Here is a 13,131-nt window from a genome sequence, read left to right as displayed (position 1 = left end):
GGGAAAAAAGGATAGTAATATGAGGTGATAGGAGAAGATTTGACTCTGGGTGGTGGGCACATGGTGCAGATCTTCTAACATAGACACCTACACATGAAACCTATATGTTCATGATGACTAATGTCACCCCAATAAATGTAAAAAATAAAAATTTTAAAAAGAAAGAAATAACTCTGTAGTAGCTATGGTGTCTCTATTTTACACACGAGAGTGAGGTACAGTCTAAAGGTCATAGGGTCATTGAATGATGGAACTGCAATTCAAGCTAGTTTTCTCTACACTCAAAAGCTGTTCTTTCTATTCCACTGGTGATCATGATTAGACCCTGGATGTGGTAGAGGTTGTTCTAAGGGAGTGAGGGCAGTAGGAAGACCTAAAACATGCAATCATGTACCATCTCCCTCATTTTCCCAGCATTCTCTCTGTTCTTAAAATCTGCTGTCACCCTGAATGGTAATTTTCTTTCCTCTCTCTGTTTCTTAAAAATCTACTCAAGGCTCATCTCAAATGTCACTGACCTTTCCCAAGCATCCTAGTTGTAATTAATTACTATTTCCCTGAAGCAATTTTCTTATACATTTTGTATTAGAGTTTGTTTTTACATTTTTGACTTCCCTCACTAAAATGTTTATATAAAAATTATAAACTATTAGATATGTAGAAAATCATCACATATACATGTTGTTAATGAGGTTATTATTATTGTTATTATTATTATTTTGTTAATCTTCACCCAAGGATATTGATTTTTAGAGAGAGTGGAAGAAAGGGGGAGAGACAGAGAGAAACATTGGTTGGTGAGAGAGACACATTGATTGGTTGCCTCCTGCATGCACCCTGACCAGGGCCAGGGATTGAGCCTGCAACTGAGGTATGTGCCCCTGGCCAGAATGAAACCTGTGGACTGAAAGTGATGCTCTATCCACTGATATTGATCCTTGGAAGGCCCTGGAGGAGACCCTGCTTATTAAGGTAATCAGGAATGTGCTGGTTAGGGGAGCCAAACCGGCTAGAGTGAAGTTGATATTATTAAATATGTCGTGTTGTCTTCTCTGACCCTATGTCTTTCTCTCCACCCAGAGCTAACTGCCATTCTGAATTCTACAGTAATCATTTCCTTGCCTTGTCTAGTTTTTATCAAATTTACATGACTCCCTAAGCATTATTTCTTTTTCTTGATTTTTAAAATAATGTTGTACTGTATAAATTCTTCAGCAACTTGCTTTAAAATTTTTGAGGATTCATTCATGTGATGTATGTAGCTATGGTTCATTTTCATTTCCATTATTGGTCTGGTAACATATAGTATTCCACAATAAAAAATACCATGATTTAGTTACATATTCTCCCATAAAGGGACAATCTGGCCTTGTCCTTTTATCATTATGCTGATGTGAACATTCTTTTCATGTCTCTTGGTATACCTGTGCAAGAGGTTCTCTGGTCTCCAACTGTGCATGCGTGTGCATGTATGTGCATGTGTTTCTAGTTTGGAAATCCTTTCCGACTCTGAGGTCATAAAAATATTTTTTTAAATGTGTATTGTTTTGCATCTGACATTTATGTTTATACTCTACCTGTAACTGATTTTGTGTATGATATAAAGTAGGAATCCATGCCTCCATTTCCCCCCATAATGCATAAATACTAGCCCCTTTCAATGAATAATCCATCACTTCCCCATTCATCTGTCACTCCCTGGTGTGCACTATCAGTGCTACCTCTGTTACACTGGGCTGGAATATAGGTGGAAATAGATGCATGGCTTATACAATATCTCATATGTTTGAAAGGTATATCACAATAATCAAAGAACTGTGTAACTGGGGGACATGGATGGATATTTTGAAGAAAAAAAAAGTCAGGCTCAGGGCTATGCCATCAATTTAAAGCAAATCTTAGAAGCCAGATGGTTTCCTTAAGCAATATAGAAATTCTAATTTCTTCTAAAGTTAAAGGGCACACCAAGCTGAGGTCTGGGCTCAAAACTGATTGGTTATAGTAGCAGAACTTTTCAGAAGGTTGAATTCTCAACCCTGGCAAGTATCTCTTGCCAAAGTCAGAGCCCTGGTAGGGAAGGAGTAGAACCATGAAGCTTGGGATGGAAATATCTGGGTATTTGTATTTATGAACCATGAATATTCAAATTCCCCTAGGCCTTGGGTACTTGGTAAGTGGCCCATTCCCTTTCATAGAGGACCGTGTCCCCTCCCCTCCTGAGGACTATGCAGAGCCTTATATGAGGCCAACACTCTTCGAATAATGCTTGTCCTTCTTACCATCTGCCCTTCCCTTTTCTCCAGACCATCAGACTAATCCCTAGGTTAAATCTCAGCCTGGCCTGACTGGAAGAGTACTGCATAGGCTAAGGGAAGAAAATGACACACATAAAAACAGCTAATGTCAGGGATAGGAAGTTTGTTTCTGGGAGTGGGCCTTGAGGGTACAGGATCAATGTGGATCTACGTAAATCAGAATAAGGGAGTACTTGTCAATGTGGGGAGACTCTTCTGTTATATAGGAGTGAACAACCTGGCAAAAGCCCAAGAGTTGAGGAGTGGGCTGGATGACTTTGCTCAGAAAAACTGCTGTGTTATGCTAACTGAAGTAGAGATGCTGAGACTGCCATGGCAGACTGTGGAGGAAGAGGGTGGAAGGCCCAGAGAGGTGGGCCTGCAGCATTGGTTTGGCTATGTAAGAATAGGAACCACCAGCTGACATTGTTCCTTGGGAGGTCCTGGAGGAGACCCTGCTTACTAAGATAATCAAGAATGTGCTGGTTAGGGGAGCACTGACATTTCTGAGAAGCCGGGTGAAGGTTGTCTTTTGTAGGCTGAGGCTGATGGAAGGAGTTATTGTTCCAGAATTAGCATCCATAGTAGCCAAGGTGATGTCAGGCAGCAGCATTTAACCCTCAGAAACCAGGTGGGTGTAATGATCAGAATGGGCCACAGGATTGGAATAGCCCTTATTCATAAAGCTCTATAGAGATGACTAATAAAATATATTGGTTCTAGGACAAGAGAGGTGGGTAGTCTTTGAGGGGATTATTCAATATATAAAATCTAAAAACCTCGAACACAGAAAGCTGATATCAGTCACCACAATGTAAAGTCAGGGGCCTTGTCCTGGCCGGTGTTGCCAAAATGTTAGAATGTCGGCTCGCACACCAAAGGGTTGTGGGTTTGATTCCAAGTAAAGGGCGTGTACCTGTGTTTCAGAGTTGCAGTTTTGATCCCCAGCCCTGGTTGTGTGGGAGACAACCAATCGATGTCTCTCTTTCACATTGATCTCTCTCTCTCTCTCTCTCTCTTTCCTTTCCTTCCTTCTACTCTCTCTTAAAAATATATCTTTGGTGAGGATTAACAACAACAAAAATAAAATCAGGGGCTCTTACTCTGTTTCTAGACCTGAAATAGGCCAAAGAGGAAAAGAAATATGTAGACTACTGAGCAGTGATGAATAGTTTTGCTGATTGTTCAGTGGCTTTGAAAAAGAATGTTTGAAAGATTGGAGATAAACAAGTCTGGAGAGGAGAGATGTAGATAGATTATAGTCAGGAGCACCAAGTTTAAGAATCTTTGTGTTGCTTGTTAATGCTCACAAATGAGCATCTACCACAGAAGAGGCCCTAAGCAACCAATGGGCAGGATGACTTGTTGGTGACATTCTCATTCAGCCCCTTATAATTCTCGTTGAGTTGTGTGTATTTGTCATCCAGCCATTTGCGCATCCTTATAACCATTACTCTGAATTATTTCTCTGACATGTTACTTGCCTCCATTTCATTTAACTTCCTTTCTGGTGATTTCTCTTTTTCTTTCCTTTGGGGATTGCTTTTTTGTCTTCCCATGTTTTGCTGTAACGTTTTAATTGTTTCTGTGTTCTAGATCCTATTTCATTGCTACCCAGGTTCTTTTGGGGATGGTGCTACTGGTGTGATCTCTCAGGTCTCCTAGGCTTGGTAATCTAGTGTAGCTCCCTACTTGAACTATTTGAGTTCTCTTGTTGTAGGCCTTGCAAGCTGGAAAGGAGCAACTGCGGTGTCTAGAAGTCAGCAGCTGTGGAGGGGGATGTCCAAATTTTTGCTGCCTTGTGCCCTTGGTTGAAATTGTGTGTGCCCAGTGTGGACTCACAGTGGCACCCAGGAGCCGTCTGTCAGGGTGGTGGGTCTCAGGAGGCCTGCACTCTGGAAAGGTGCAACTGTGGTCTCCAGAGATCTGTAGCTGTGGGGTGGGTAGACTCAGCTTTTGTTGCTGCTTCCGTGGTTGGATACACATGCCCCCAGTGGTGGCTCACAGGGGCACCTGCAGTGCGTTTGCCAGCATGGTGTACTGACACACTCTGAAGGGCCCTGGCACTGAAGTCATGTGGTCGAGGTGTCTGTGGGAAGATATCCAGGAAGAGGCAATTCAGAATTTCTACTTCCCAGCAGTGCGTCCCTGTTTGTATAAGTGTGTGCCCAGCAGGGGCTCATAGCAGGACCCAAGAGCTGCCTGTGAAGCAGTGGACTTGGGATGCCTGTGCACTGGAAAAGCACAACTGTAGTGTCCAGAGTTCTGCAGCTGTGGGGAGGGAAGACTCAGTTTTTGCAGCTGCATCCGTGGTTGGATATGCACGCTCCCAGTGGTGGCTTACAGGGGCACCAGTGGTGCGTTTTCCAGTGTGGCACACTGACACACTCTGAAGGGCCCTGGCCCTGAAGTCACGTGATCGAGGTGTCTGTGGGCAGGTATCCAGGATGAGTGAATTCAGAATTTCTACTGCCGGGGCAGTGAGTTCCTGTTTTGTACAAGATTGCACCCAGTGGGGGTTCAAGTGGCTCCCAAGAGTGGCCTGTGGATAGATGGGCTTAGGGGGCCTGCTCATTGGAAATACGTGACTGTGGTGGTGCGTTTACCAGCGCAGAGCTCTGACGCACTCTGAGGGGCCTGGCATTGAAGTTGCACAGCTGAGGTGTCTGTGGGAAGTTATTCAGAAAGAGAGAATTCAGAATTTCTACTACAGGGCAGCGCGCCCCTGTCTGTACAAAATTGCACCCAATGGGGGCTCAAAGCAGCATCCAAGAGCTGCTGTGGAGTGCTGTGCCCAGGAGGCCTGAATACTGGAAATGCATGACTGTGGTAGTCTATATAAAGCTTTGTTAAAAAGTTATCTTTATTGTTTAAAATATTACAGATGTCTCCCTTTTTCCCCATTGATCCCCTCCATTTGCATCTGTGGTCATGAGTGCTATTTGTGTGGCTTGATGAAGCTTGTGGACATTATGCTAAATGAAATGAGCCAGTCACAAAAGACAAATATTGTATGAGTCCACTTAATGAAACATCTAGAGGAATTAAATTCATAGAGATAGAAAGTAGAATGGTAGCCTCTAGGGCCTGGAGGTATGGAGGAATGAGGGATTATTGTTTAATGGGAAGAGTTGCAAGCTTTTATTTTTTTCATATTTATTTATTTACTTATTTAATATTTTAAAAAATCTTTATTGCAGAGAGTATTATAGATGTCCCACTTTTTCTCCCACATTGCCCCCCTCCACTCAGTTCCCACCCCACCCCAGGCCTTCATCACCCTATTGTTTTTTTTTTAATATATTTTATTGATTTTTTACAGAGAGGAAGGGAAAGAGATAGAGAGTTAGAAACATCGATGAGAGAGAAACATCGATCAGCTGCCTCCTGCACATCTACTGGGGATGTGCCCGCAACCCAGGTACATGCCCTTGACCGGAATCGAACCTCAGACCTTTCAGTCCGCAGGCCGATGCTCTATCCACTGAGCCAAACTGGTTTCGGTCACCCTATTGTTTTTGTCCATAGGTAATGCATATATACATATAAGATTTTTGGTTAATCTCTTCCTGCTCCCCCTCTTCCCTCTGGGATTCGTCAGTCTGTTCCATGATTCCATGCCTCTGATTATATTTTATTCATTAGTTTATTTTGTTCATTAGATACCTTGTTTGTTTATTTTTATATTCAATTGCTGATAGATTTGTATTTATTGCCACTTTATTGTTTATATATTTTTGTTTCTCCTCCTCCTCCTCCTCCTCCTCCTCCTCCTCCTCCTTCTTTCTTCCTCTTCTGTCTACTCTTCAACATTTCATGTAATACTGATTTGGTGGTGATGAACTAATTTAGTTTTGTTTTTGGTCTGGGAAGCTCTTTATCTGACCTTCAATTCTTTCTAAATGATAGCTTTTCTGGGTAGAGTAATCTTTGTTGTAGGTCATTGCTATTCATCACTTTGAATATTTCTTGCCACTCCCTTCTGGCCTGCAAAGTTTCTGTTGAGAAATCAGCTGACAGGCCTATGGGTGCTCCCTTGTAGGTGACTAAGTGCTTTTCTTTTGCTGCTTCTAAGATTATCTCTTTGTCTTTAACCTTTGACATTTTAATTATGATGTGTCTTGGCTTGGGCCTCTTTGAATTCCCCTTGTTTGGGAGACTCTGTGCTTCCTGGACTTGTAAGTCTATTTCTTTCACCAGGTAGGAGAAGTTTTCTGTCATTTCTTTAAATAGGTTTTCAATATCTTGCTCTCTCTATTCTCCTTCTGGCACCCACATAATGTGAATGTTGGTACTCTTGAAGTTTCCCAGAGGTTCCTAACACTATCATCACATTGTTGGACTTTTTTTGCTCTTCTGATTTTTTCCTTTCTCTTATTCCAAATCATTTATTTGATTCTCAGAATCCTCTACTCTACTGTTGATTCCCTATAAATATTTTTATTTCAGTTAGTGTATGCTTATTTTCTGACTGGTCCTTTTTCATGTCTTTGATTTAATCACTAAGGTTCTTGAAATTCTTATTAAGATCCATGAGCAACCTGTTAACATTGTTTTGAATGCTTCCATTTCATTTAATTCCTTTTCTGAAGATTTCTTCTGCTCTTTCCTTTGTGACATGTTTCTTTGTCTTGCATTTTGGCTGCTTCCCTGTGTTTGTTTCTTTGTATTAGGCAGAGATGCTATGTCTCCTGGAATTGGTAGAGTGACCTTGCATAGCAAGTATGCTGTAGGGCCTAGTGGCTCAGCCTCCCCAGTCACTTGAACTGGGCACTTTAGGTGTGCCCCTGTGTGGGCTGTGTGTACAGTCTTGTAGTTGAGCCTTGTTTTCTGTTGGCATCACTGGGAGAAATTGACCTCCAGGCCACTTGGCTGTGAGTGCCAGCTGAGACAACAGTTGAAGAGCTTCTGTGCAGAAGACAACCCTGTGTATCAAGACTTGCTTCAGTGGGGTTTTGGTGCTCACTGAATCTTCCCCTTGAGTGTGTCACTTGTGGATGTGTAAAGTTATAATCTGGTATGGTCTGAAGCTGTCTACCAGGTGCATTGTCTCTGAGGTCTCCTAGGAGGTGCAAAGTTAACCACTGCCTAGGGCCACTAAGCAGGAGCTACAGAGTGATCTACTGATGACTGCTGCTTGTATTGAGTTTGGAAATCCCCAGGCAAGGCCCAGCTGTGAAGGAAGGCAGGCTGATGCTAGTGCCAGTTCTTGGGCCTCTTATTGATAGGTATGCATATGCTGACACCAGCTGTTGCTTATTTGAGGGATTTTAGGGAAGTCTGAAGCCTGAGCTAGGACAGACCATTCACTGCAAACAGCTTGGGTGGGGTTGCAAATTGGATGGCACAGGGTCTCAGGGAATCACCAAAGTTGAGTGAACACTGTGAGCCATGCTAATAGAAACTCAGGTATGGCTTTCAGTCAGCTCTGCAACATCAGAAGTCTCTGCTTAGGAATAATGACCACTGTGAGCACCCCAGTCTGGGGGAAAGCCACTTCCAATTTCCTGCCCCAATGCCAGAGAATCCAGTACTCCCCATATGTTCCTGGATCTACCCAGTGTTGGAGCTCAGAGGGCATTGGACCATATAAGTTCATGCTCTGGCCCTTTAGGAGGAACTGCTTGTGTCTCCAGTAGCCTTCATGTTACTCAGCCTCAATCCCCATTGGGTTTTTTGTTTTTAAATTTTTATTAATTTCAGAGAGGAAGGGAGAGAGAGATAGAAACATCAATGATGAGAGAGAGTCATTGTTCAGCTTCCTCTTGCATATGCCACACTGGGGATCAAGCCTGAAATTCATGAATATGGCCTGACCTGGAGTTGAACCATGACCTCCTGGTTCATAGGTTGACACTCAACCACTGAGCCATGCTGGCAGGGCTTCCTGCTGGTTTTTACAGCTCAAAGTTATGGGGACTTCTCTTCCCAACTCTGGAACCCTGGGCAGGAGAGCTGCTGTGGGGCTGGAACCCCTTGCTTCTCATGGGTGGCCCCCAGAGTAGAGATTTCCCTCCTGTTTAGAAAATATGCCACACTTGGATGTCAGACCAGCCTGTTCCCTGCCTCTGCTCCTCCTACCAGTCTCAATGTACTTTCTTCTTTACATCTCTAGTTGTAGGTCTTCCATTAAGCCAGATTTTGATGTGATTGTGGGAGGTGGCAAATGCACGGGTTTATCTACACTGCCATCTTGGTTCTCTTTCCACAGAGTTTCAGTTTTTCAAGATGAAAGAGGTCCTGGAGATGGTTGGTAGTGATGGTTGCTCAGCAATGTAAGTGTACTTAATAACACTGGACTATACTTAGAAATGGTGAAGATGGTAAATTTAGTTATGTGTTTTTTTACTACAATAAAGAAAGAAATAACAGTGTTGAGTTGTTGAATTGATTTCTTAAGATTTATGATATGGTGCATTATTGACCTCAAGTTTTCACTTCTGTCTTAATTCATAACTCTTCCCATCTGACCTTACAGTTCCTCCCAAGCAATCTACACTAATAACAGACAAACATGAAAATTGACTGTTCCTTCGCTATGCCTTAAGCCATGCCCACCAGCCAATCAGAGCGACTATATGCAAATTAACCCAACCAAGATGGCGGCCGGCAGCCACGGAGCTGGAGTGAGAAGGAGGCTTGGTTGCTCCAGTGATGGAGGAAGCAAAGCTTTCCGCAGCCAGCTGTAGCCTCCGCAAGAGGCAACAAAGTTTCTATTATAGAAGGTAAATAAATCCCAGAATAAAAATAAAGAAAAAAAGAGAGGCTGGGAGCTTCCGTCGCCAGGGGGCTTGGCCAGCCTAAAAACGGCCCTCAGCCCCTCACCCAGGCTGGCCAGGCACCCCAGTGGGGACCCCCCTCCCTAAAGGGGGTGTGGCCAGCCTGAAAACAGCCATCAGCCCCTCACCCAGGCTGGCCGGGCACCCCAGTGGGGACCCCCACCCTGATCCGGGACACCCTTCAGGGCAAACCAGCTGGCCCCCACCCATGCACCAGGCCTCTATCCTATATAATAAAAGGGTAATATGCAAATTGACCCTAACAGCAGAACTACTGGGAATGACTAGTCACTATGACACACACTGACCACCAGGGGGCAGATGCTTAATGCAGGAGCTGCCCCCTGGTGGTCAGTGTGCTCCCACAGGGGGAGCTCTGCTCAGCCACAAGCCAGGCTGATGGCTGCCAGTACAGTGGTGGTGGTGGGAGCCTCTCCTGCCTCCTTAGCACACTAAGGATGTCCCACTGCAGCTTAGGCCTAGTCTCTGCTGGCAAGTGGACATCCCCCGAGGGCTGCCGGGCTGCCAAGGGATGTCTGACTGCCAGCTTAAGCCCAATCCCCCAGGGAGCGGGCCTAAGCCAGCAGGTGGTCATCCCACAAGGGGTCCCAGAGTGCAAGAGGGCACAGCCTAAAAACAGGCCAGGCTGAGGGACCCCCCCGAGTGCACAAATTTTTGTGTACCAGACCTCTAGTCCTATATAATAAAAGGCTAATATGCAAATTGTCTCCTCGACCAGGAGTTCAACCAGGAGTTTGAGCAGGAGGTGGGGCCGGCTGGTCAACTGCCCATGGCTCCTCCCCCTGGCTGGCCCTGCCCCCGATTGCCCACCCCACCCATGCACGAATTTTTGCACCAGGCCTCTAGTAGAGCATTTTCTGCCCCTTTTCAAACCTACCCTAGATTAGGCCACAGAGCATCTGAATATGCATGAGTGCTTATAAATAATTCTTTTTTAAAGCTACTGAGTTTTTGGTGTGAGGTTTTTCTAAGCAGTAGAAAGCTAATCTATCTATATAAAAGCCTAATATGCAAAGTGTCCCCTTGGAAGTTGGACCGAATGGGAGTTCGATTGCTCGCTATGATGTGCGCTGATCACCAGGGGGTGGCGCGAAACAAAGAAAGGCCCCAGCCAGCACTAGGCAGCCGCTTAGGGACCCTACCAGTGCAAGGATTTCCCACCTTCCGACCATTTGCTATGACATGCACTGACCACCAGGGGGCAGATGCTTAATGCAGGAGCTGCCAAACTGCAGTGACTTGGCAGTGATGGTTCTCGGGTGACGCACCCCAAAACCAAAGAGGAGGGAGCCCAATTCCTCACTGGGCTGTGCGATTCCACCTTTGGCTGTGGGTTATGTTGTCGTTGGGCCAATGTCGGCCTGGAATGTGGTTTACTGCACACTTGAGTTTACATTCCACACCCTGTACAACAGCAACTTTGCAGAGTGCCCTCTCGCACTCCCGGACCTCTCAGGGGATGTCAGACTGCTGGTTTCAGCTGTATCCCAGCAGGCCAGGCTGAGGGACCCCACCTGCTGGAGGGACCCCACTAACTCTGCCATTGCTCTTCGAGCCACGGCGCCACTCCAGGTGTGGTCGGGCAGGGAGGGACCGTGGGAGGTTGGCTCCAGGGCATGTCCTGCCTGTCTCTTCCAGTCTCACCCCATTGGCCACCTTCTAATTAATTTCCTTTCAATGTGCACGAATCCATGCACCGGGTCACTAGTTTAAGTATAAACACACACACACAATTTTAGAACAATCTCTATAATGCCTATGCACATTTTAAATAATAATAAAACACTAAAACTTAAAAAGAGCATATATGTATTCTTTAACTTTCTTTATATTTTTATCCATGTTTTATGTATCCCTAAATAATAAGTATATTGCTTAGTTTTTAAACTTTATATAAATTAACTTTTATGGTGTGAACTTTGTTTGGGGAAAAATGTTTTGAGATTTAATGATATAGTCTAGGGCATTTTTTTTCATCTATGTATTTTTTCTCCTCCATTGGCAAGTTATCTGTTCTTTTATTGGCTGCCTTTAATGATTTAATATGAATAATTTATAATATCCAAAGTTAATTAATAAACTTTATTCTCCTTCCATTCAAAAAACCTTAGAATGCTTTAACACCAATCTCTTTATTCCCAGTTTACATGCTATTGTTGCCCATTCGTTTTTAGCTTCAGATACTAAACTTTATATTGGTTCAAAAAATCAGTTTGTTTAGATTTCCCCAAGCTATTTCTCTACACTGTATTTATTCACCAAACTTCCTTGTATCTCAGACCTTCTCTCTGTGATTATATCCTTTTTCTTGAAGTCTATTTTTTAAGAGCTTCTTTTTTGGGAATTTGTTAATCTACAGTTTCTTACTTTCACTTTTGCTATTGAGAAATAACTATTCATTTTATTTTCATTCTTTTAAAGAGAATCTGTCTTTTTTTCTCTGGCTTCTTTTAAGGTCTTTTTGTTTTTGTTATTTTGAAATTTACAATAATGTTTCTATAAGTATGCATTTAAAAATTATTCTGCTTGGGATTTGCTGGACATACTGAATACATTATACCAATTCTGGAACTTCTCAGATTTACCTTTTCAATATTGCCTCGCCCCTACTTTATTTTGCTTTCTAAACCCTGATTCACAGTATGTGAAGCCCTCTAACTCTACTATGTCTCTTAGCCTTTCATACATATTTTTATTTCTTGTCCCTGAAGGGTAAATTTTGGTTACTTTATTTAAAATGATTTTCCAGTCCTGGCCAGGTGCCTAAGTTAGTTGAAGTGTCATCTTGTACACCAAAAGGTTGTGGTTTGATTCCAGGTCAAGGCACATACCTAAGTTGTGGATTCCATCCCTGGTTGGGATGCATAAGGAATGTTTCTCTCTCACACATCTCTCTCTCTCTCTCTCTCTCTCTCTCTCTCTCTCTCTCTCTCTCTCCTTCCTCTCTCTAAACATATACTTGGATGGGGATTAAAAATAAAAAATAAAAAAACTTTCAATTCAGTCTTTAATTGTGTCTAATCAATATTTACTCTTTAATTTTTTATTATAGTAATTATATTTTTATCTAACTACAATGTTGAAGTGCCGTTGGGGGTGCTTTTATTGTTTTTTTCTCTCTTCTCATTTTTAATCATGGTGCATTGTTTTCTTATGTATTTATAATTTTTGAATGTGAGCACATGCCCTTTGTCATTCTACTATGGGAATTATTTAAGGCTCAGTTGGTTTGAGTGTACTTATTTTCAGAAGGAATTTACATTTGTTTCTTCCTGCCATTGAAGACATTGTCAGACTATGTCCAATTTAAATCAAAGTCTCCACTCATGATTTCTTAGGCTGTGTAAAGCACTGACATGAGGACAGTAGTGACCATGAATACTCAAGAGAGATTTTTAAAATCTCATCTGAGAACCAAAGCAGAAATAAATCTATTCTTTGTTCTATACTTCTGTGAGGTAGATTTTTTCCTCCTTTTTTGAGGATCTATCCTTTTCCTGGGGCTGTGTGTATGTTTAGTGTATGAGGGTTGTATGGTGCACAAGGCTCCTATGTCCCTAGGCAAGGCTGTTTAAACAGAGATCAGCCACCTGGAGTTGGTAGATATCTCTGGATCAGTCACAGCATCATTTTTGGCTTGCCACCCTGAACTTGTGCTTCTACTTTATTCTTATGGGAGCTTTCTTAGTTTCTTACAGACTTACCCATTCATTTAAAATACTGAATTTTATATTTTATCTAAAATATTCAGGTTTTATAACAGGAGCTTTTCAAGCTGTCTAACTCACCTTACCCCTAGAAGCAGAACTGCTATTCAATTATATAAACTGCTCTCAAGTCTCATATGGTGCCTTTCGTATGGCAGGCACTTATGTATTTTGAATGAGTATGTAAGTGATTGCTGCTTTTCACTGTCACATGTAAATTCTACTTTTTCCTATCAGTTCCTATTTTACATTTTCTTATGTCTACTCTAGCACATAGCTCAGTGCTGTGCACTTGTTAGGGGCTTATTACAATGCTTTTGAGTGAATGAA

The sequence above is a fragment of the Myotis lucifugus genome, unplaced genomic scaffold (genome assembly GCF_000147115.1).
Source record: "Myotis lucifugus unplaced genomic scaffold, Myoluc2.0 scaffold_29, whole genome shotgun sequence".
Lineage (NCBI taxonomy): Eukaryota > Metazoa > Chordata > Mammalia > Chiroptera > Vespertilionidae > Myotis > Myotis lucifugus.
Note: the sequence above shows the minus strand (reverse complement) of the source record.